The sequence below is a fragment of the Peromyscus maniculatus genome, chromosome 13, assembly GCF_049852395.1.
Source record: "Peromyscus maniculatus bairdii isolate BWxNUB_F1_BW_parent chromosome 13, HU_Pman_BW_mat_3.1, whole genome shotgun sequence".
Lineage (NCBI taxonomy): Eukaryota > Metazoa > Chordata > Mammalia > Rodentia > Cricetidae > Peromyscus > Peromyscus maniculatus.
Window position 1 is genome coordinate 6,910,301 of NC_134864.1, and position 25,251 is coordinate 6,935,551.

Below are 25,251 nucleotides of genomic sequence, written 5' to 3' on the forward strand. Positions count from 1 at the left end.
GCAAGCTTTGTTGGCCTAAGTTTACCTGGCAGGGAGGGCAGCAGGTGAAAAGGGTCCACTCTCTGGCCACAGCTTTGGAATAAGCTCATTGCTCATGCCATGGGATATCATGAAGGATGCTCTAAGAAGTGTCTGCAGAGCAGACATGGGGAAGAATGGATGCTCTTAGATTCCACCTTATGATGGTTCATCTCAACTGTCAACTTGACTGGATTTAGAATCAGCCTTGAAGACACAGAGCTGTGTCTGTGAGGACCTTTCCAGAGAGACTTGCCCTCAATGTGGGCAGCACCTTTCAATTGATGTTTGAACCATTAATCTTGACTGTCACCTTGATGGGATCTAGAATCACCATGGAAACAAGTCTCTGGGTACACCTGTGAGAGATTTAGGATCAGTGAGGTGGGACAACCCATCATAAGTGTGGGTGACACCATCCCTTTGTCTGGGGTCCTGGACCAAATAAAACGGAGACTGTGAGATGAGCACCAGCTTTCGTCTCTCTCTGCTTCTTGGCTACAGATGCAAGGTGACCAGATCCCTCACATCCTGCCGCCATGCCTTCCCTGAAAAGGCAGATGTACGGTCAAACTATGGGCCAGTTATCCCATCCTTAAGTTGCTCTTCACAGGGATTTTGTCACAGCAATGAGAAAAGTGACTATTTATGGTCCAAAGAAAAAGCAGGGACCACTTGTCTACTCTAGTGAGTACATCTGTCCGGGCTGCTACCAGCTCCCCCTGATGTCCAACTTTAGCTTCATCAGCTTCCCAGTGGAGATTAAATGGCAGTGGTTCTCTAGCTTCCGGGCTTGCAGCACCTGATTGGGACCTCTGAGGCATCTCCAGCACGTAGATAATCATGGTTGGACTATCCAACCGGCAACAGGTAGGCCAATCCAATAAGACCCCTTTTATGAAATACATACTTTCTACCGGTTCTGCAGTGTGGCTGTGCCATGGGATGCTGCTGGATCCTGCTCCTTCAGGTGATTCCTAAGGTGACAGAGGAGGAGTCACTTGGGTCCTCCCATTGCAGGGGCCACACTGCCCAGAAAGCATGGAAGTGACTGCATGCAGATGAGTCCCAGCGATCTTTATGCACACATTCATCCTGGCTTCACTCTATCTTCCATTTCTGTTTCCCTAGAGGACAATGTCTAGTCATTTGCATAATCATTATTCAAATTCCATGTTTCTTATTTCTTTTACTTCACACTATCAATCACCATGAACTACGTTCGAAACAACTCCTTTCTGGAGGCCACATTTTTTGCATCACCACTAACCAAAGAAAAACCACATTTTATCTAGGAAAGTTCACTGTCATAGTTTAAGTTGTCCCTGGAGCCATTAAACCCCTGGTTCTAGAAGCTGTATATATTTTATGACACACTTCCTGTTAACAGGCCCTAAATCCTCTGAGAAGAAGTGGTCATTAGCCAGAGGAATGCTTTCCAGTCATTGGGCCTTTTTCTCAGTCTTGTGGAACACATGTCTCTTTGGGGACTGACACATTCAGCTCTCTGTTCCGGCTGTCAGCAGGAGTTTCCAGCTAGGCCAGGAGAACCTGTGCTCAACTTCGTTTCCTCCCTGCAGCCACGACTTCCTACTTCTTCCATGTGAGTTCATTCTGTTATTTAGATGTCACATATCTTGTCTCTCACTCAAAACACATGTTGGAAACCAAATGACAGCTTCCTAGAACATGTTCGTTTCTACCTGCATGAGATATGAAGAAAGTTTTGTACACAGAAATCCTTCTGCTGGGAGGAGGTACATAGATAGATAGATAGATAGATAGATAGATAGATAGATAGATAGATAGATAGATAGATAGATAGATAGATAGATTATAGACAGAGGGTAGATAGGTGACAGATGATGATGATGATGAAGATAGACAGATGATAGACAATATGTAGATGATAGGTATGTAGCTAGATAGATGATAGATAAGACAGATTACAGATAGATAGATAATAGATAAATGATAGGAAAGTAGATAATAGATGATTGATAAATGATAGATAGAAATATAGATAATAGATTGACTTCATAGCTGTGTAAACAGAGTATCATCCAATCTTTACAAAAGAGACCCTCATCCATCATAGATGAAAACAAACAGCAGGCAGTATATTAAGTAAGCTAAACCAGAAAAAAAGAAAATATCACATATTCTCACCTATGTGTGGAAGTGAAAAAACTCTAATAACTTCAGGAGTAAGGCTGTGGTTAGCAGGGCTCAGTGAGAGGGGATCTGTCAGCGAGCCTGAGTCTGATCCCTGGAGCCCATATGATGGAAGGAGAGACTCCCACCGGGTGTCCTCTGGCCTCCACCCACAGAAATAAATAAAGAAACAACAATAGATATTTACAATGTGACCACCAGGGGCAAGGAGAGGGAAGAACATGGGGCACAGGCAGAGCGGCCTGTAGAGCAGGAATTAGTATGGATGTCACAGGTTCAGCACAAGGGCCATTGTAGCAGGAATCTTAAATGGTCTTATTAATAAAAACAAACCCAGAGCCAGGTATTGGGGTGAATGCTGGAAGATCAGAGAGACAGAACAAACCACAACTTCCTCACCTCGTCAATTCCTCAGCTGATCCTGTTTCCTCAGACTAGATGCCTCTCAGCTGAACTGCTTCTCGAAAGCTTAACTAGCTAGTTCCTGGTCCTCACGCCTTATATACCTTTCTGCTTTCTGCTATCACTTCCTGGGATTAAAGGCGTGAGTCACCATGCCTGGCTGTTTCCAGTGTGGCTTTGAACTCACAGAGATCCGGATGGATCTCTGCCTCTGGAGTGCTAGGATTAAATTGTGCCATCTTCTGGCCTCTGTATCTAGTGGCTGTTCTGTTCTCTGACCCCAGATAAGTTTATTAGGGTGCATAATATTTTGGGGCACACAACATCACCACAGACCCTCTTACAATATTGCATGGATACTGGAAATTCACTGGGAGAGCTGAATTTAAATGCTCTCACAACACAAGTGAGCAAGGTCGTTTACACACGGAGAAGACCTGTTAACCTGCCCGGCAACAGTACCCACTCTCTGAATATAGCCAGGATGGTGTTATTTGCTTTGTAGGCATCAACCCAGATAAAGAGGAAAACACTTCGCTTTTAAGAACTGTGCGTGGTAAAGCTTTTCACTTTTAAGAGCCATGGAGGGTGAATGGTTCAAATGGTGTCGCTCTGGAAGAAAAGTATAAGCACAGTAGTGCTCCACCGAGCTCACAGTAGTGCTCCACCGAGCGCACAGTGTAGTGCTCCACCGAGCTCACAGTGTAGTGCTCCACCGAGCTCACAGTAGTGCTCCACCGAGCTCACAGTAGTGCTCCACCGAGCTCACAGTAGTGCTCCACCGAGCTCACAGTAGTGCTCCACCGAGCTCACAGTAGTGCTCCACAAGCTCACAGTGTAGTGCTCCACAAGCTCACAGTGAAGTGCTCCACAAGCTCACAGTGTAGTGCTCCACCGAGCTCACAGTAGTGTGTCACTGAACTTTTTGTTTGCTGTGACCGCCGTCCGCAAGAGAGCAAGCCTCCTCCCACACTCCCTGTCCCCAGCCACATCTGGGAATTCCCCAGGGAAGTCTGAGACCACGCACATTTTCCAGTTTCCTGTGGTGATTTGGGACTTGGTGTCAAGACAGGATGGACAAAGCTCAGATCCCAGCTGGGGCTCCATGCTTGCCCCCTCCCAAGTAAAACTGTGACAGTTTCGTGTACTTCTTTTTCCTCTAGATCTCGGCTCGAGAGGCAAAGACACTCAATCTTGCTGTGTCATACCCTAGGGGCCAGTAGGTCTAAGCCTCCCTGAAAGGGGACTAAGGCTCAGGAAGATTGGGCGAGTCGGCCCTCCATCTGCGTCTGCACACAGTGTGGCCAGTCCTGATTTGTCTGCGGGGTGTCTGAGAACTTAGACCTGAGAGGACTAGCACATCGGTTGTGTTCCTGGGCTGGGCGCCCTGTATTTTCTGTGGCCTTTGTTCTCGGCCCTAGAGAACTCTGAGTTGAGGGTGAGAGATGTCACTCCCTCTTCGCCCAAAGACATCTGAGCAGTCCAGGGAGGGAACATTTCTTTGTACATCCCCGAAATGGTGACATGGCTCAGTAGTAGAGAATGCACACAGCATGTACGAGACCCTGGGTTCGACTCGCAGCAACAAAATATGAAAAAAAAAAAAAAAGTATATCAGCATGGACATGCCTACCACCATGAGTCGTCTTTAACCAGCGGCCAGATCTGCCTTCTTCAGACAGCATTTTGAGGGTCCGCAGTAATCAAGCCATGCTTGCCTTTGGTGGGAGAGCTTGTTGAGTATAGCCCTGAAAACCATCTCCAAATGCAGGCCAAATGGAACAAGGTAACACCTGTCCAAGCATTGTAAGACACAGTAAAATCAGACTTACTTCCTGGTTCCTCCATCTAAGTAGGCTTCATTCTTATGTTTCTGCCACACCAAAAAAAAAAAAAAAAAAAAAGAAAAGAAAAGAAAAAGAAAAAAAAGAAAGCTCCCTTAAAGAGAGCATCCTCAATAGATGTGTTGAAAGGACAGACACTTCTCCACTTGCTCCCCACCCCCATTCTGCCTCATTTGTTGCAGTAGTTTTAGCTTTATTATTATTATTATTATCTATACTTCACACGATGGAGAGGGAGGGGTCCTTTTAACATGTTAATAGATGCTCCACAAAAGAGGAGACACGAATAAAAAATGCATAAAATGTTGCTCACAGTCATGAGCTACCACTCTACACCTATTATAAAGAGTGCAGATAGCAGTGTTGGGGAGGAAATGGGGCCCTGGCAGAATTGTGAGGCCATCTTATTTCCTTAGCAAGTTGTTTAGGAGTTTCTTACAAACCAAACACGTATCTACCCTTTGCCCCACAGGTCTATGCAAGTCTACTCACAGTAAGTAAATAGAAGCATCATATTCACCAAAGAACACACAGAAAAGTGTTCATATCACCTTAGTCATAACATCCCAAAGGGGAAAATTGAAAATATCTCAAATATCCATTACATAGAGAATTGAGAGGGAAAAAAACTCAGCAACATCGCAGTGCAGTGACTGCCACACTCAACTGCAAGCAAAGACAAAGGCCTGATTCATACAGCAACACAGGTGACTCTTGAAGACATGTTTACCCCGATGCAAAAGTAAGCATCTATGGGCTAGGGGAGTATCTTGGTGGTAGAATGTTTCCCTAACCTGCACATGGATCTGGGTTCAAATGAGAAACACTCCCCTTAGGCACAGGCGTTTGAACACGTGATTTCCCCTCTACTGTTGGTGGTGCTATGGAAGGCTTAGGAAGTTTGGCCTTGCTGGAGGAAGTAGGTCATTGGGGGTGGGTTTAAGAGTATACAGCCTCACTCTACTTCCTGTTCCCTCTCTCTGCTTCCTGCTTATGGTTGAGGATGTGAGCTCTCAACTTCCTGCTCTCTTTGCCATGCCTCCCTCATGCTGCTATGCCTCTGGGACATGATGGACTCTCACTCTCTGGAACCATAAGTGCAAATAAACTCTTCCTTCAGTTGCCTTAGCCATGGTGTTTTATCACAACAGAAAAGTAACTAAGGCCACACTGTGGCCAGGTGGTGGGGATACAGATCTTTGAGAGTGACAGGAAATTCCTTGGCCCAGATGTAAGTAACCCCAGAGACTTAGAGCATTGGAAAGTCGTTGGTCACCAAAAGGCCACGTGATCCATGGCTCCTGGGTTTGTTGTCTCACACTGATAATGATTAAAACCATGCACACATTGGAATAAGTGATGGGAAAACAGGTTTAGTAAGAGAAATGAAGGAAATATAAAAGAAACTCTGGTGAGCAGGAGGGTCCAAAGAGTAGGAAAATAGTTAAGCTGCTAACCTAGGTTGTAGTTGGAGATTTTCTGTGTCCACCCAGCTTCTGTAGCCACTCAGACCCAAGTAAACACACAAAGACTTATATTACTCATAAACTGTATGGCCGTGGCAGGCTTCTTGCTATCTAGTTTTTATATCTTAAATTGACCCATTTCTATAAATCTATATCTTGCCACATGGCTCATGGCTTACCAGTATCTTTACATCTCACCTCTCTTGTGGTGGCAGTGGCTGGCAGCATCTCCTGACTCAGCCTTCCGCTTTCCAGAATTCTCCTCTCTGTTTATCCTGCCTATACTATACTTTCTGCCTGGCTACTGGCCAATCAGCATTTTATTTATCAATCAATCATAGCAACACATTCACAGCATACAGAAAGACATCCCCAGCACTAGGTCTTTTTAATGGAACTATGGCAAAAACTGGAAAAGTGTTGAGGCAATTCCTATTGAGACTGCCTAAATCTTGGAGTTCAGGGATGGAGAGATAACTCAAAGGCTAAGAACAATTGTGCTTGCAGAGGACCTTGCCTCTATTTGAAGCAACCACACAGTAGTTCACAACTATCCATAACTTCAATTCCAGAGGTTCCAAGAACCTCATCTGACTCTATGGGCACCAGGCACACATGTGGTACACAGACACGCATGTGGTGCACAGACATACATGCAAGCAAAACACCCATATACACATAAACATAGCCGGGCAGTGGCGGTGCACGCCTTTAATCCTAGCACTCGGGAGGCAGAGGCAGGCGGATCTCTGTGAGTTCGAGGCCAGCCTGGTCTACAAAGCGAGTTCCAGGAAAGGCGCAAAGCTACACAGAGATATCCTGTCTCGAAAAACAAAACAAAACAAAACAAAAAAACAAACCATAAACATAAAAATAGAATAAATTGAAAATTAAAAAAAAAATCTCTGAGCATATCACAAGACAAGCCAGTTAGGAGTTCTACATTGTACACTTCCTTCTGACCCAACCAGAGAGATGATCATGTGATGTTCACATGCTGCTCACAAACTTAGGGCATGGCTGTCTATCTCTAACTTCTGTTTCAGTAGCTGCTGACCCTGACTATTTGCTGGCCATTAACCCTGACCAGGATCTGCTCTCCAACCTTGCAACTAAGTGTTGCTGCCTTCAACCTGCTCTAGTGGGTGTCTTTCTGGCTGTTACCTAAGCTAGGCTCTCTGTGTGGCCAGCCTGTAGTCTCTATTGTGAGTCTGTCCCATTACCACACATAAGAAGCTAACTCCTGGCTCTGCAACAGTCCAGAAGAGTCATTGCAAGATTAATCCGCATGCAGTTAGACAATGACAGATGGACTCCACAGTTAAGAAAGTCAGAGTTATGTTAATGTCCATCCTGTGGAGACTGACCAAAGGCGGGCAAGAAGGAACATTCTGGAGTGATTGAGAAATACATACATATATATATATATATATATTTGAGACAGGGTTTCTCTGAGTAGCTTTGCGCCTTTCCTGGAGCTCACTTGGTAGCTTAGGCTGCCTCGAACTCACAGAGATCCGCCTGGCTCTGCCTCCCGAGTGCTGGGATTAAAGGCGTGCGCCACCACCGCCCGGCATGATTAAGATATTTTACATAGTCATGGGGTGCTGGGTTTCCATTTGTCAAAACTCACCAAATTAAATGCTAATTATTTGAGCTTTATATATGTAAAAATATTTCTAGGGCTAGTGAGATGGCTCAGCAGGTCAAGTCCCTTGCCACCCAGCATGATGACCTGAATTTGATGCTCCAGACAATGTGGAAGGAGAGAAGTGACTCCTATAAGTTGTCCTCTGACCTCCACAAGTACACTGTGGCTCACACTCCCCAGGTCTTAAATAAATAACATAAAGGACTGGAGAGAGAGCTCAGTGGCCAAGAGCTGATAAGATGACAGATAGATGGATAGAAGACAGATAGATGATAGATGGATAGATAGATGATAGATGGATAGATAGATAGATAGATAGATAGATAGATAGATAGATAGATAGATAGATAGATAGATAGACAGATAGACAGATAGACAGATTCCTATGAACACTGCATTTTCAGAATTCTGGGATAATAGGATCCTAATTATTTTACTTTCTGTGACTCAAAAGCTTGCAGTTTCTATGGTAATGTATTATCTCCAGCCAGACTCGATATTCTGAGATCCCTCATAATTGGACTGTGACATTTGATTTCAAATCCCCAGTATGAAACTGAGTGAACTGCTCATCATTTTGACAGTGTGTTTTACAGTGAAACGCAGAGAGCTATGCATTCAGACTGCACATCAAACACGTCTGGAGTGTGGTAAGTATTCCGGAAGGAGTGGCAGTACTTTCATTCGGTAGGGGTGGGTGTGAGTGGGCAGAGGCAGCACAGAAGGCAGATCCCTGGAAATACCAGAGGGACTCGTATTTAAAACTTGCTTTTAAACATGATCGCTGATCATCACACAGAACAGCAAGACTCCAGTGAGCGTCGTTACATATTCAGCCTGTGTTAGGAATCAGGGAATGAGGAATCACAAGTACTTTGTAATTGTTCCTGATTTGCCTTCTGCGTCTCTAGTGAATGTGCTTGTCTGCAGGATTTTTTTCTTTGTCACCAGAAAACTGAAAAGAAGAAAAAGAAATACAGATGGCCCCACCTGTCTCAGGCATCACCAAGAAGCCTCTCCAGTTCCCAGGCTAGCCCTCTAGAGCAGAGCAGAAAGATTGAAGAACGTGGTCAGAAACCCCAGCCAGGCCAGGGAGGCCAATGGCATAAGAGACCTGCACAGCATTACCTGCTGTTCTCGGCAAAATTACTCTGCAGCTATTTCCCACAGCAGCATTCGCTCCTGGACACTCGAAAGAAACTCACAAGACCCACCAGGCCCTACCCGAGGTGTGCAGCAGTGAACGATTACTGGGGAAGAAGAGACTCTTCTCAGGGGTGTGCCTGCAGGGACCTCCACAGTGTGGTTTGCATGAGTTCTCAGCGTGCTGGGATGGGCTTCCTTCCGAGCTGCGACTGCCTCAGTGAACCCGGCTCCTCGAAGCAGCCCCCAAAAAAGCTCCTTGCGTCATCAAGCTGGACTTGTTGGGAATCTCTCCTTACACTGGGTGAAGGGGAGTTTTTTTGTGCAATTCCCCAGGATAAGAAACGCAGCGAGAGTAAGAACCAGCTTCAGAGACGCCAGCTTTCCCACTGGTGTGTGTATAACTGGCGTCTGTCCCGTGCGCCGGGCTAGTCCATTTCAAGTCCTAGATTCACAGTGTATCTGCTGCTTTTCTGTTGTGATGAAGGCAACTTATGGAAGGAAGAGTTTACTTTGGCTTACAGTTCCCCAGGGATAAGGGTCCATTGTAGCAGGCATGACAGCAGGATCGGGGATTAAAAGTTCCTGTCATCAAGTGCAAGCACAAAGCAAGAGAGAGTGAACGAGCGAACTGGAGGTAGATCCAGGGTTTAAGCTCTCAAGGCCTGATTCCAGGGACATATGTCCTCCAACAAGGCCACCCGCCTAAACCTGCCCCCAACAGTGCTGCCAACTGGGAGCTGAATGTTCAAATCCTAGAGCCTATGGAGAAACACTGCTCATTCAAACCACACACACACACACACACACACACACACACACACACACACACACACACCACACAGAGAGCCATCATTTCAGTAACACATTGGACAGCGCCACAGGTTCAGCCACAGCTCCCCAGAGAAGGCTGTGCTACCCTACCTCACTCCCCATGACGAGCCAATGAGGAACCAAGCTTAAGGACAAAGACAAGGAGGGCAGCATGCTCGTGTCCAGCTTCCCGCTGTGGGTGAGACTCGGCCCACTAAGGCGGTTCTGTAACGTCATCAAGGTGACAAAGGACGACCGCAACAACGCATCCCCACCACCCAGGCACAGCCCTGCAGCCATGCTAACACACACGGAAGAGGCTTCCCACAGCGCTTGCCCAGGAATGAGTCTCACCTATAGAAAGAGTGGCGACAACGTTTGAAGTTGACCAGAGGCTTCAGCGTCTCAGATACTGCATGTGCTCTCCATCTGTCACGACATTCGCTATGGACAAAAATTCTGTCCCCTGAAAATTCCTAACTTCCAGTTCTTTAGAATAACAAAACTGCATCTGGAGACGGGGGGCCTTTACAATGGTCAATGAGTCAAAACGAAGTCCTCTAACTCTAAACCAGTAGAACCAAAGACCTGGCCAGACGAGATTAGGGGAAGGACACTGGGAGGGGGAGGGGGAGACACCGTGGCCAGAAGAACACCTGAAAGCCACGCAGAAATGCCTCATAGTAAACCAGGCCTGCCAACATCTTGATTTCAGATCCCTAGTCTCAAAAACTGTGACAAAACAAATTTCTGTTATAGAATCCACCCACTTTGTGGGCATTTGTTAAGACGTTCCAAATAAATAAACAAATACAAGGTATAATTATTTAACAAATTGACCTAACTAATGGAAATTTCTACGAAGCCAGGACCGCCCTGTGATGTCATTTTCCAGAAAGGCAGCTGACAGCTGAGGTCACATAGGTGAAGAACCAAGAGATGAGACACCTCAAAATCTGAGGAGCCCCCAAATCAAGCTTCAAAGCAGAACGCCTGCCCAGGCACTACGCTGTGTATAACCAGCCAGATTCATGGCCACCGGCAACAGAAGCTTAAGCAGAATAGACATTTGAGATGTGGTGTGCAGGACCGCAGAGAGAGCTGCAGCGGCAGGGCTGGTGGCCACCCCACCCCCACCCCACCCCACCCCCCGCGATGGATGGGACAGGCTGCCACCACCCCTTATCCTGGGTCCCTGCGATGATCTCTAATCTCACTGCTGGGAGGAGCATCCTGCTGGTCCTCAGCTAGAATCAGCTCAGCTCCCAGACTGGTCCAGCTGGGCTGGTGAAGGAGCCACCACCACGTGCCCAGGCACTGTGACAGGAAGGAGAAAAGGTGGAATAGAGAGCGAGCAGCTGCTTAGATGGTTGGAAGCTGCGCCATTTGCCTGGATTCGGCTTCTGTAGTGGCTTCTGTAGTGGCACCTGGGCTCATTCTCCCAACACACTCAGAAAATGGAATAGTCCCAAAACACTAGGAAGAGGTTCCAGTGCCGAGCAACCAAGAGGAAACCATCCTTGGAAATTCCCCTGTGTGGTGCCGCCATAGGACACATGGGCCTGGGATTGATGCAGGAGTTTTGGGTGCCATGGGATCTTTCAAAGCCCAGTTAGCCATGACCCGAGGACCCAGGGTGCCAGACACCTGCAGGCTTTGTCCTAGTTTGCTATCTATTTCTGTAATAAAGACCATGACTGAAAGCAACTTGGAGGAAAAAGGTTTATTTCATCTTATAACCCAGAATCTATCATAAAGGGAACTCGGGGCAGGAACTCAAGAACCTGGAGGCAGATTGAAGTTGAGGCCATGAAGAAGGGAGGGCTGCTTGTTGGCTTGTTCTGCATGGCTCATTTAGCCCGTTTTCTTATGGAACCCAGCACCAATCACCTAGGGGTGGCAGTGCCCACCGGAGTCTGGACGCTCCTATATCAATTATTAATGAAGAAAATGTTCCACAGTCTCGCCTACAGGGCAGTCTGATGGAGGCATTCTCTCAATTCAAGTTCCTTGTTCCCGGATGATGCTACCTTATGTCAAGTTGACAAACACTTAACCAGCACAGCACCAAAGGTCATCCCAGAACAGTGGCTTGGAGTTGTCATCTCATGCCAGTAAACTAAGAGCATAGACTCTCCTGGGAGTGAGCAAAGCAGAATCAGGCTTTATTGAGGGTAATTAGAGAAAAGCGAGAAATTAGGGGAACGTTTGAGAAACTCTGGAGTGTGGGAGGGGCTTCCAAGCCATCACCAGTCTCGTCTATAGGGGTATGGCAGAACCTGGACAAAGGATGAGGTCATTGCTGTGGGACTGGTTGGTTCTCTGGAGCTACCACAGGAGAGTGAGCTGTAGTAACTCACCAGCTGATGGAGGGACCACATAGTCTTTGCCTTTCCCCTGACTTAACCAAGGAAATGATCACAAACTGTTGGTATGCTCCCCACCCTTTTCGGGGTGGTTGAAATCCCCATTCTGCCCATCCCTGACCTGTGTTTTGCTAGCTGCTGACCTTGATTGTCTGCTACTGTTAGGGCTGGCTGGAATTACCATTATCTACCTTACAGGTAATTAGGCCACATCCTATTTGTTCTCACATGTACATGATCAGCTTATAGTTGTATCATGGCAGAGGGCTAACTCTATCCCAGCCACGAAGATGTAGCTGTGGTCTTCGTTGGTTACCATGTTTAGCTCTTTGTCTGGGAGGTGGTCTGGGGTGGCCTCCTAGGTTGATTTGTGATAGCAGCAGAAGAGTAACTCATACATGCTGAATCTCCCTTTTGAACCCTAGCTTCTGTTCTCACTGCAACAAGTGAGCAAACCCTTTTTGCCCCCCCCCCCCTTTTGCTTCAGGATGATCTTAAACAGGGTGGGAAAGAAGACTGGTCTCTGGTGAGCCCAGGACACAGATGACTTGGAGGGGCATGACTGCTCCATTTGATCCTAAAATGTCCTCTCTTCAAGCCAGCAGCGAGCAAAAGCCTCCTCCACTATGCCAAGGACCCCATGCACCTCCAGGGAAGAAGAATCAGCTGGTCTAAGAGGTAGAAAAAGAGACTCTGTGTCAGATGACATCGACCCTAGGCTGACCTTGAAATTTCTGTGAACACGTGACCCTAAAATCTATTTTGTGGCTCTTTTGGAAAGAAAAGCAGCAAATCAAGCTCTACTCTGTGTGCTCCACTTTTGGCACCCCCAAAAATTCTAGTAGTGAAAGGCTTGTCCCTATAATTGAAAATATGTGTGCCAAAAATGTGAATAATGAAACTTCTCAATAACTGTTTAAAGGTGACAATTGGGTAGGTGGATACCAGATGGCCACTTAAGAATAATTGCTGGGTGAGTTTTAAAGGTGCAAATTGCTATTCAAAGAACCCTGGACTTCAGACAGACTCCCACAGACATCTTGAGAACATAGCCTCCAGCTGGATGAGTAACGAGGACCAATTCATCAGGGGTCAGTCCTGTGCAGTAGGGAGCATCCCTCGTTATTAGCAGCTTAATGAATGATGGTTTTTGTGTGTGCAGTGACGGTGTTGGTTCTTTGCTTTTCATTCTTGACCAGCACTTAACAAAGGGCATGTAGATTATCCAAGTCAGGGCTCTCAACAATAAATATCAAGTGCCAGGTTTTCTTCTTAGGAATTTGGGAACACATCCAATGATGGGCTGAGGCTTGCTAGCCATACAGAAGCCATGTGTGCTTGCTGTAATTACATTAAGTATCGAGTACTGGGCAGGGCAAGCGGTTGGGGACACAGAGATACATTCTATGACTTAGAGTAAAGGCCATCGGGTTTTGGTCCATTAGCACAAATCCTTCGGTTTTATGAACTACCCTGAGAATATTCCATCTACAGGAGTCACGTAAGAATCAACTCTTATTTAGCTCTGCCACGCTCGCCACCCAGTCAGGCCTTGCCCAGCACCGCCTCTCTAGTCCTACAGAGAAGAAAAGAGCAGAGAGCTTTTCTGGAAAACAAGTGACGTAAGGCAGGTATAGTTGAGTTGGACTCCCTAGAGTCACTCGTGACCAGAGGACATCCACAGGTGTGCCAGTCCCTGGGGGCTCACCAGGGCGCAGGAGCAAGCCTTGCCTGCTGGGCGTCACTCCGCCCCCAAACTGCTTTCTGCACTATGGATTGCAACTGAGAATAACTGACCTGTAGCATCTAAGAAATTAACCTCACGACTTTTAAGTAATAGGCTTACCTAAAATAATAATAATAATAGTAATAATAAATGGCATTTATTTTGCTCACCAAAAGTATACCCAAAACTTAAGTCCTAATTCTCCAAAGAGATTTGTGTGTAGCTCCCTCAAACAAATCCATTTTCCCTTGGCAAAGAAAGTGCTGGGTGATGCCCAGTTATGTTGGATCACAGTTTTTCAGTCAATAACTGGTTTAAGGTAGCTATCTGAAGCCAAAAAACTGCCAGCATATTTAAATTCTAGATGGCCCTGTGGGAGTAAGAGGGTGTGGCTGCACTTGCAGTACACGGGCTGTATGTTCTTCAGCCAAAATGGGAACCAGAGTAGACAATAGGAACAGACAAATCTCTCAAACACGCGAAAGGTACCCACAGGGTTGTCTGATGAAGCCTGCATGCATGGATGTGTATCCTGGTGTCAGTTACATGGGTACTGGGCGTGCCCACCATCTTTCACTTGCTATGAACCAAAAAATAAGAAATCTCACTCCATATCCTCGAGTCTCAAACGTCTGTCTTGGGCTCTTGTAGCTGGATCCCCTCTTGCAGATAATCTGTATGCGTCTATTCTTAGATAACCATTGTAAGCATCAGAACCACACAAGACACGACAGAACCCAATCCATCATTTCACAGCAAAGCCCAAACCCAAATAATGTTGCGCCGCTGCTGTTAAAATCGCTTCAGTCCTGTGAGGTCAGGAGTAGCTCTCATTTTCTCTGAGCGGTTTTATAAACAAAACTTCACAAGAGGATGTCTATGAAGTAAATGTTTAAAGGCATATCTGGCTATAAAAATAGTCCATTAATAAATATTTAGGGAAAGTAAAGTGTTTCTGAATATAGCATCACAATGAGCAAGGCCTAGAGTAAGGGAGAAAAGGGGGGTGCAGGTTGGGGCTCAGCTATGGGGTGCTAGCTTGGCAGGCTATGGGGTGCTAGCTTGGCAGGCGTGAGGCCTGGGATGATGCCCCAAACTTCCAAACAAACAAACAAAACCTCTCTAATTATAATTGAATAAATATTTATTAATAGACATAGTAATAAGTTGTTAACTGCTGAATCTATTTTAATTTGTTGTTTCAATGTGATGGCTAATCATGGTTGTCAACTTGACTGCATCTGGAATCAACTAAAACCCAAGCTGCTGGGCACTCCTGTGAGGGATTTTCTAGATCAGATTATTTGAAGCAGGAAGACCCACCTTAAATGTGTGTGGCACTTTCTGGTGACAGTCCACATAAAGAACATGGGAAAAACAAATGTTTCTGCCTGCTTGTCCTCACTCTTGCTGGCAAGTTCATCTGTCCTGCTGCCACAGCATCCCAGGTATCAGAATCAACTTCAAGATTCCAATGCAGACTGAAGTCTTGCGGGCCGCAGAAATATATCATAAGAACTCAGCTGGTTATGGCAAAGTCACTACCTGGAGGGATCAGGGAATTCCTCCAGAGGAAGCCAAATCCCAAGGAGTTTTTGGTGTTACTTGGCTTGTTATATATCAGCTGTATTCTGTTATGAAAATCATGTGTGCCTTCATAGTTTTCCCAATTGACTTTCCCCTAAGAAGGACTAACAGTGTAGACTGCTCACTCTCTGGACATACACATTCCAGGTATTTGGAGAACAGCCTCAGGAAAGGCTTTCTCTGGAACCAGTTATCTCCCTTAGCCACTTTCAAGGACTACAGGAAACACCACCCAGGTGGACGCCCAACTGCCAAAGACTAACAATGATAACAGCCCACCTGAAAGTCTCCTGACTTAAATTCCACAAGGAGACACCACCCAGGGGGGGGGGTGCCCAACTTCCAAGGACTAACAAGTGATAGCAGCCCACGTACAAGTCTCCTGACTTACAGTAAATTCACAAGAGGACGCCGCCTAGGCCAGGTGGACACTAAGTAATAGTTTTACACAATTTAGCTTAGGCCCTCCTTTCTTACAGCCTTACTAACTTTATAGACTTCTAACTACTTACCTAACCACTTCTAGGAATTTTTAGATAACCTTCTGTGCTAACAGCTATGCTCAGCCAGAACTCCCAGTTCAAGTCTCCCTGTAATTATTCTTATCACCCCTCCATTTGACCCTGGAAGCCTGGCTTTGCACTGCTAAGGAAATACTACTTGTAAATGTATATATACCAGAACTCCCAGGGCAGGAGAGGACAGAGAAGAGAGAAGAGAATGGAAGAACGAGATGGGTAAGAACTTGAGAGGAACAAGCTGAGATGGGGAAGAACTAGATTGAAGAGCTAAAAGAGAGGACTAGAGGAACGAGATGGAAGATGAGGAAGAGCCAGATGGGGAAGACCAAGATGAGGAAGAGCCAGATGAGAGAGAAGGAGACAGGAGAGGAGCTGATAGGGGAAAGAACTAGACAGATGAGAACATAGAAGGGACAGAACTAGATGAAGGAATTAAGATAGAACATAGAGGGGACAGTAGATAAATATAGAGAGAAATCAGGCAAGAAAGGAGCTAGACATGAGAACAGAACTGAAGCTGTGTATAAAGGATGTTATGCCAGAGGAATTAAAGCGAATGGATCAAAGAACTCTGAGTGCATAGACTGATTTACCGACCCTAAAGATTCTCTGCTGGTTGATAGAGCCTTCTGCGGACCCTGGGAGGGGACTATCGAGGGGCTGGACCCCCATAGTCCTCGTTACCTGGCGCCACGAACAGACTTAACTGTTTAGGTACTCAGGGGACTGATAGAAGTAGGTACTGAAGCATATCCAGGGGTAGAGGTATCGCTTCACAGAGAGCTGCCCAGTTAGAGGTTCAACTCTCCGGGAGGTACGATTTTGGAGACCTCCGAAGTATCAGCTATAACCAGTCCTCACCGAAGGGTGCTGCAGACCCCGGGGAAGCCGATCCCCCCGTTGGAGCGGTGAGTAGCTATGAACCCACCCCCCCCACCCCCCCACCCCCCCCCCCGCAAATAGTCAGAATGAGTCTGAAGAGAAACAGCTTCTGATAGAAGTTACAGGACACAGGCTTAAGACAAAAGGCACTTCAGTCCGCTCCAGTCAGTTTATAAGCTTAAATAAGGAAACAACAGACTATCTTAATCCCATAAGGCCTCCTAAAAAATGTATGGAAAGATTTAGGAGACCCCTAAAAGCTGCCAACCTTATTAAATTAATTTACCATCAGACTATGATAAGCGTCAGAGATTTTAACCCCTCCCTTTTAAGGAGAAACCTGCCATTACTTCATTCAGGGTCTTACAAGGAGGTAACACAATATTCTCACACTACCAGACCTCCTGAGAGCATAAACCAGAGCTAATGAAGTTCACTATGTTCTCCATAGTAGTAGCAGCGTCCTGCTACAAACAGCCTTTCTTGCTAAAATTAATTGAAATCCAAAGGCGAACTTGAGCTGTAAACTTCTAATTGTTAACTAGAAGCTTGAACCAGAAGCCTTCATTTAAATAACTGTACAAGCCTGCCAGCCTGAGCCGGTTTAAAAACTAATGGCAACTTCTAACTCTCCTAAAAAAGTGTCCTTTTCTTTCTCTCTCTTTCCTTTTTCTGGGTTGACTATTAAGTTCTTGGTAATTTACAAAAATCTTGGCCAAGTACAAGAACTTCAGTTAACCCATTTCAAAAAAACAGGTCCTGGTTAGGGGACGCCCTACTACGACCTGTATGGATTCATCAGACCCCTGAAGACGTTTGGGGGTCAGAATCCTAAACATCTGCCTTCTTCTCTCTGAACCTAACTATCTGCTATCTGCATCTCAGCTCACTTGGGCTCCACCCTTCTCCTCACCTTGCCATTCCCGGTGGCGTGGCTATCTGGCTTGATACAGACTGGACAAACAGGCTGCAGCTGCTAAAAAAAAAAAAAAAAAAAAAAAAAAAAAGAAAGAAAGAAAAAATTTCTCCTCCTTTGTTTTAGCCTGTAAATTTACTGTGCTTATCTCATTTCATGATACACCTTAAAGGATTTATTAAATTGTTGCTCTCCTCATATACTATATTTTTGAATAAGAGTTCCTGTTTCTATATTAAAATAACTTCAATACAAACTTAATATTTTTAAGGCTAAACTGACAAGTATAAAACCAAAGTTCTAAGCTTATAAGGGCAACTAACTTATAAATTGTTAAGAATAAGTTTACTTTAATTAAAGATAATTAAGAAATAAAACTTATTGATTGATTGGCCGACCTAAACTGTAAACTGTTAAGGATAAGTTGTACTTAAGCTATAAGCTATTAGAGATAATTTTCAGGATACAAATTAAAACTTGATCATCATAAATGATCAAATCCTCTAATGTATACAAAATTATACTTATATACATACTATGTATGCTAAATTTCATATAATCAATTCATTACTTAGCCCCCTAGCATTTAAAAAGTTTACACTTTGGACAAAACTGCCATACCCCTCATTGCCAGGGTTTTGTCCAAACTATGCTTTAAGATAATTTAGATTATATTTCCATTTACCAGGTTTAAAGACAAATTGCCTTACTATCCAATTTCAAGTAAAAGATAGTTCACCTAACAGATTTCGAAATGACCCTCTACCATTCCTTTATTAAAAGAAATTCACTTTACATTGGCTATTTTTAATAATCAATCACTTATTTCTCCTGACAAGTTTAATACATAGATGCTTTTGGATATAAAGTTTTTATAGGGATATAAAGGTTTAGATATAGAGAATGTTTAGGAAAGTTAAAAAAAAAAAAAATAACATGATATATGAATTGCCAGTTAATAGGATAGATCATTGTAACACATAAACATCTAGATATGCTATTAATGATATATGAATCTCAGTAATAACCTAGAGATACTGAAGAGGTATACTTAAGTTAGATCTGTGGATAAAGTTTTTATTGAGGCCTGAGATATATAAGCTTTATGAATGGACTTTTATGTCTTAATATACGAGTCTGGACCTCCCCAGAAGGGACACTGGGGCTAAACATAGGCTGTAGCTCCTCTGCTGTACAAGGTATAAAAATTGTCCCAGTAAAGGTTGATCCTGACTTTACTAAAGAAATTAAGATTATTGTACAACCCTCTACAAAAACAATTCAGATTCATGCAGGGCAGAGCCTAAGGGAGCTACTGGTGTGAATTCCAATGATATGGCCTTCTGGATTCAGGATTCCAAACCAACTAAATACTTAAAATACAGGGGAAAAATATCGGCTTGCTAGACATAAGCACGGTTGTTTCTTATATTTCAGGAAAAGATTTACCAAGTACTTAAGATGACTATTACTCCTTTGTCTCTTATATGAGTTTTAAACTTAAAGAAATGTGAGTAAATAAGCTCAAGGCATAATTAGGCCCTTTATTCCAGAAATCATACATGACAGACATAGCCTAAGGTATCAAAATGTATCCTAGGGGCCACTGTCCACTGTTGACTCTGTTACTTGTAAATCTGATGCTCCTATCTGGGTTAAGCCATGACCTTTAAATGCTGAGAGAATTGTAATTGCTACCTGTCTGGTGGAGGAAAAACTTAAATATTGGGCATATAAAGCCCCCCACCAGCCTTTAAATCACCCCAATATCTCTTTATTTAGAAATATCAGGCTTATAGACTGTTACAAGACCTTAAGAAATTAAATATAATTTATTAAAACCAAGGGGAACCTCACAGCCTGGCTTCCCATCTTACACGGCCACCCCAGAAACTGAAAAATAATTGCCATAGATGTACAAGATTGCTTCTTTACCATGCCTCCTCACCTTAAAGATTGTCAGCATTTCAAATACTTTGTTTGCCTACTCACCCTGCCATGATGGAGGCCAAGGCCGACATACAGAGCAGGAAATGTGAGTTCTGTTTATACAGGACTCATTCTTTGAACAGAGTTCCTCATTTTATCCATACAGATTAACTTTCAGAACTGTCAGTTATAGCTTCTTCATGGTCCCCCAATCTAATAATTGTGTGTGTGTGTATGTGTGTATGTGTGTGTGTGTGTATGTATCTTACAATAATTTTATTCCACAGTTGATGCCAAATTATGAAACTCATGAGTCTATAGAATGGCAAATAACTCTACAGGATATACTGGCACCTTTTCTTATTTCTGTCCAACAATTACAAATTCTTTCCCTATGGAAGCTCACCATGAGGCTTACTTATGATTTATGGTTATGAAATAAGAAGTAATACACCATTTATTTTTACTGCTTTTCAATTTTAGGAATGCCTAGAACTCATATATAGACAATAGCCTTACTTATACTTCAAGAACTCTTAAGAATTGGCGCTTAGATTTTTCATATGTCCCACTACAGGCATTCCTTATTACTCCCAGGCCAAGCCACAAAGTTACACCTAAGCCTCTGTGATCTTCTCACTGGTATTTGAAAAAGTCCTGATGTTTTCATACTGTCAGGAGGAGGATATGCCTACATGTCTTCACAGGACATTGACCTGCCTTTATGAATCCTGGATCGCCTGGTCACACCCTAAGTTAGGTGCTACAGGATAAAGGCACTCTAAAGCTGCCAGACTGAATACAGGCTGTTATTTACCTCTAGATTCTTAAATATTGAGCTTTGAATATAAATAAATTGATACAACTCCAGATCCTTTTTGATGAACTGTTCATCAATGATATATTAGAAGTAACAATTCTGTTCTAAATACATTTTATTATTTTTTGTCAAAAGATAAATGAGACTTGAGAGATATATAATTGACACATTTCAGAGTTCATTCTCTGGCTATCCTGAAGTTTTTTTTTGAGGCTCCAAGGATTCATATTTTTGTCTGACAAAATTTACCTCTGTTATATAGCTAACATGTCTAAGATTTTGTCCATTAAGAAGGTTCTCACAAGCTTCAGGAAATCAAAATTTGCCAACGCTCACAAACCAAGAAGGACTGGGAGGAATGCAACCTAACTACAGTTCTTATCTCCCGCTTACAAAATTTCTTTTTCTCCTCTGGGTGGGGGAGGAGCCTTCCCTCTCCCTGGCCTGGTATCCCCTTCTCTTATCTGCTAACCATGCATTTAATATCCCATAGGTACACCTAAGAGAAAAAGTTTCCTCTTTAAAACTCCTCATCTTTAAAACTCTTCGGCTGCATGTTCTACCATTAATACACACATTTGTTTCCAGCAGAAATTCTAACCATTTAAAGAGTTACAGGTTTCCATCCTCTGGACCATGGACATGCTGTCTAGCTGCAGGACTGCACCCCACCCTCCAGCCCACACCGATGTGCTGTCCAGGCCCAGCTCTGCGTCACGCCCTCCAGCCCTCGAGACAGAAAATTCTGCTACACTGCCTGTCTCACAGAGCCTGAAACAGCCTGCGCTTCCTGGGTTTCCACTGCATCCCAGGCCTCAAGACCCCCAGCTTCGCCCCCATATCCGCAGGAAGTAACCATGAGAGATTTCTACAGCCCCCTTTGTCACGTACCCCTCTTTGTGAACTGAACTTTCCAGCCCAGGGGCTGGACTGCCCTTAAAAATGCTCTATTGTTAATTGTATAAGTTTTGCCCATGATCCTGAATTGTATGTATGTAAGTCTTGCTATGTATACCCTGACACAGGTTATTACTGTTCTCTCATAGCTAATAGTTTAATATTGCATTGATTACAAATTTAAATTAGGAAAGCTTCAGCTGCAGCCTTGGTCCCACAGGTGTTCAGGCTAGCTCAGGTAACTCTTTAACTATGCCTCATTAAATTACAGGTTAACCAAATTAATACCACTAACCAAAGAATAATAGATAGAGTTAATGTTCCAAACTAATCATTTCTTTTTGATAAGTCACAATCATATTATTCAGACACTTTTGACCATATTATGCCATACTAGCTAAGGATAGATTTTTATGATTAATCATCTGCTCCCTTTTGGAGACAGAGATATTCTAACTATATACAGCTATACCTATTAGGTGGTTAAACTAATCCTCAGTCTGCCATCTATATAGAGTATTGATTATAAATATATATTATAGATACAATATTGATTAAATATCAATGTTAATTAATCATTATTTATCATTTTTCAGAAATCTCCAAACTTAAGTTTATCTACATATTCAATGTCCTACAAAAAAATTTTTTTTAACTAAATGAAAAAAGGGGAACTCTTGCGGGCCGCAGAAATATATCATAAGAACTCAGCTGGTTATGGCAAAGTCACTACCTGGAGGGATCAGGGAATTCCTCCAGAGGAAGCCAAATCCCAAGGAGTTTTTGGTGTTACTTGGCTTGTTATATATCAGCTGTATTCTGTTATGAAAATCATGTGTGCCTTCATAGTTTTCCCAATTGACTTTCCCCTAAGAAGGACTAACAGTGTAGACTGCTCACTCTCTGGACATACACATTCCAGGTATTTGGAGAACAGCCTCAGGAAAGGCTTTCTCTGGAACCAGTTATCTCCCTTAGCCACTTTCAAGGACTACAGGAAACACCACCCAGGTGGACGCCCAACTGCCAAAGACTAACAATGATAACAGCCCACCTGAAAGTCTCCTGACTTAAATTCCACAAGGAGACACCACCCAGGGGGGGGGTGCCCAACTTCCAAGGACTAACAAGTGATAGCAGCCCACGTACAAGTCTCCTGACTTACAGTAAATTCACAAGAGGACGCCGCCTAGGCCAGGTGGACACTAAGTAATAGTTTTACACAATTTAGCTTAGGCCCTCCTTTCTTACAGCCTTACTAACTTTATAGACTTCTAACTACTTACCTAACCACTTCTAGGAATTTTTAGATAACCTTCTGTGCTAACAGCTATGCTCAGCCAGAACTCCCAGTTCAAGTCTCCCTGTAATTATTCTTATCACCCCTCCATTTGACCCTGGAAGCCTGGCTTTGCACTGCTAAGGAAATACTACTTGTAAATGTATATATACCAGAACTCCCAGGGCAGGAGAGGACAGAGAAGAGAGAAGAGAATGGAAGAACGAGATGGGTAAGAACTTGAGAGGAACAAGCTGAGATGGGGAAGAACTAGATTGAAGAGCTAAAAGAGAGGACTAGAGGAACGAGATGGAAGATGAGGAAGAGCCAGATGGGGAAGACCAAGATGAGGAAGAGCCAGATGAGAGAGAAGGAGACAGGAGAGGAGCTGATAGGGGAAAGAACTAGACAGATGAGAACATAGAAGGGACAGAACTAGATGAAGGAATTAAGATAGAACATAGAGGGGACAGTAGATAAATATAGAGAGAAATCAGGCAAGAAAGGAGCTAGACATGAGAACAGAACTGAAGCTGTGTATAAAGGATGTTATGCCAGAGGAATTAAAGCGAATGGATCAAAGAACTCTGAGTGCATAGACTGATTTACCGACCCTAAAGATTCTCTGCTGGTTGATAGAGCCTTCTGCGGACCCTGGGAGGGGACTATCGAGGGGCTGGACCCCCATAGTCCTCGTTACTGAAGATTGGCAGCTCTCCAGGAATCCTTCCAGTCTTCAGGGCCAGATTGGGACTGCTGAGACATCCAGCCTTGTGGACTGAACAATTAGATCCTCAGCCTATCCAGCCATTGCTGGACTATCCAGACCACATCCTGTGCGCCAATCTAACACATCTGCTTTTTATATATATTCATTCTATCAGTTCTGTTCTTTTAGAGAACCCTGCCTAGTACATTCAGGAATCTAAACTTATTCAAGGAAGGTAAGGGAATCCTAAACTCTTAACAAACTCCATGGTACTGCAAGTGAAACAAATGGAAATAGACAATTAAAGGTGATGGGAGGGGTGTGAGGAAGGTGAAGGCATTTTTGAGAAATGTTTGCAAGTATAGAGTTATTACTCCTCTCATACAAGATACAACAACAACAAAATAGTGACCTGTAAACGGACGTTTCCTATCCTGACTGCCTGTTCCCAAATACTCAGCAGCTGCTTCATAAATTACCACACAGAGGCTTATATTAATTGTAAATGCTTGGATGATAGCTCAGGCTCATTACTAGCTAACTCTTACACCTAAATTAACCCATAATTCTTATCTATGTTTAGCCACATGGCTTAGTGCCTTTTCTCAATACAATATTCTCATCTTGCTTCTCTGCATTTGCTGGCGACTCTCTGACTCTGCCCGCCCCCACCCCCTTCCCAGAATTCTCCTAGTCTGGCTCTCATGCTCAACCTCTTCCTGCCCAGCTATAGGCCAATCAGCATTTTATTAGCAAATGAAAGTAATACATATCCACAATGTACAGAAGGATTATCCCACAGCAGTGACCCAGGCTTACAACTTGGATGTATAGAACCTTAGATGATGTCTCATTCCTTTCCCAAGACATCTGAAAATCTCAAACACAACTGTTACAGTGAAAATAGCCTTACTTCCTGTGCCCCTGCCAGCTAATCCTGTCAGGTGCCCCTTAGGTTCCATCAGGTGATTTCATTAGCTTTCTTAGCAACTTTTTGATGACAGTTGCTACAAACCCCACCAAAACACTAAACATGACTATTGCAACAAACCAACAACATGCTATGAGCTGTGACTCTCCCTGGAGAGTTTGTGCCCACACTTGGGAATGACTCACTCTTTGGAACTCTTCTTGGAGAAGTCCACAGCCACACACTCGGGGTGTGTCTTCTGAGTGCCTCCTCTCTAACCTCATGCTTAAGCCCATCCAATATCTTCCTCAAATCCCAAATCTACTTCATTCTGCCTAGTCCTGAAATTCCTTCCTGCATCCAGGTCACAAATAGGGGTTGGCCTGAGTTGAGGTTCCCTAAAATTCTAAGGGCAGCTGAGGGTGACAGGAGGGAGCTGTGCCTGTACCCCAATAAGATGATGCTCCCTTCCAACTGTCTGCTATAGAAAGGATGACCAAATTGAAACCCCACAGACACAATGCACTTGTGTGTTGTTATTTTAAGTTGCTTTCAAAAAAATATATTGAAACTAGCTAAATACTGGGAAGTTGCTCTACATATACCGGGCCATGGGCAGGGGCTTGGCTGTTACATCATCATGCATTTGCACACCGCTGTTACTATGTGCCAGCCATACCATGGAGGAAGTGGAGAGGTAGATGTCCGCACCCCCCCCAGGCTTGCTCTCCCTGTGCTCTGAGAGAGAAAGAGAGATCACTGAAGTGGGGTGACATTCCGATCTGTGCTGTGTACCATGTCTTGAAACCCCTCAGTCTTGGGCCAACAGCAAGAGCTGGTCACTGGCGGGCAGGAGTGGCCGGACAGGGAGGAGTGACTAACACACAACCGTAACAAGGGTCTGGAGATGGCAGACTGCACCTGGCCTGCTATGTAAAGGGGAGCTCTTTAGCATGCAGATGATAAGGATGAGCAGGGAGCTCCCCACTGAGAAGGTGCCCTTAGCCTCGGTGTCAGTCAGAGTGGGCGGGGCCTCCTTTCCAGGTGGTATTTCAGCTTCCTCTCTGAGGCTCAGGTTGCCTCCCCCAGGTATCCACACCCAATAAGGTTTGCTGTGACCTTTCCCTTGCTGTCTCCTGGGAGGTCTGACTCATATAGGCCACCTGCTTTTGATTTTGTTAACTCAACCTTGCTCCT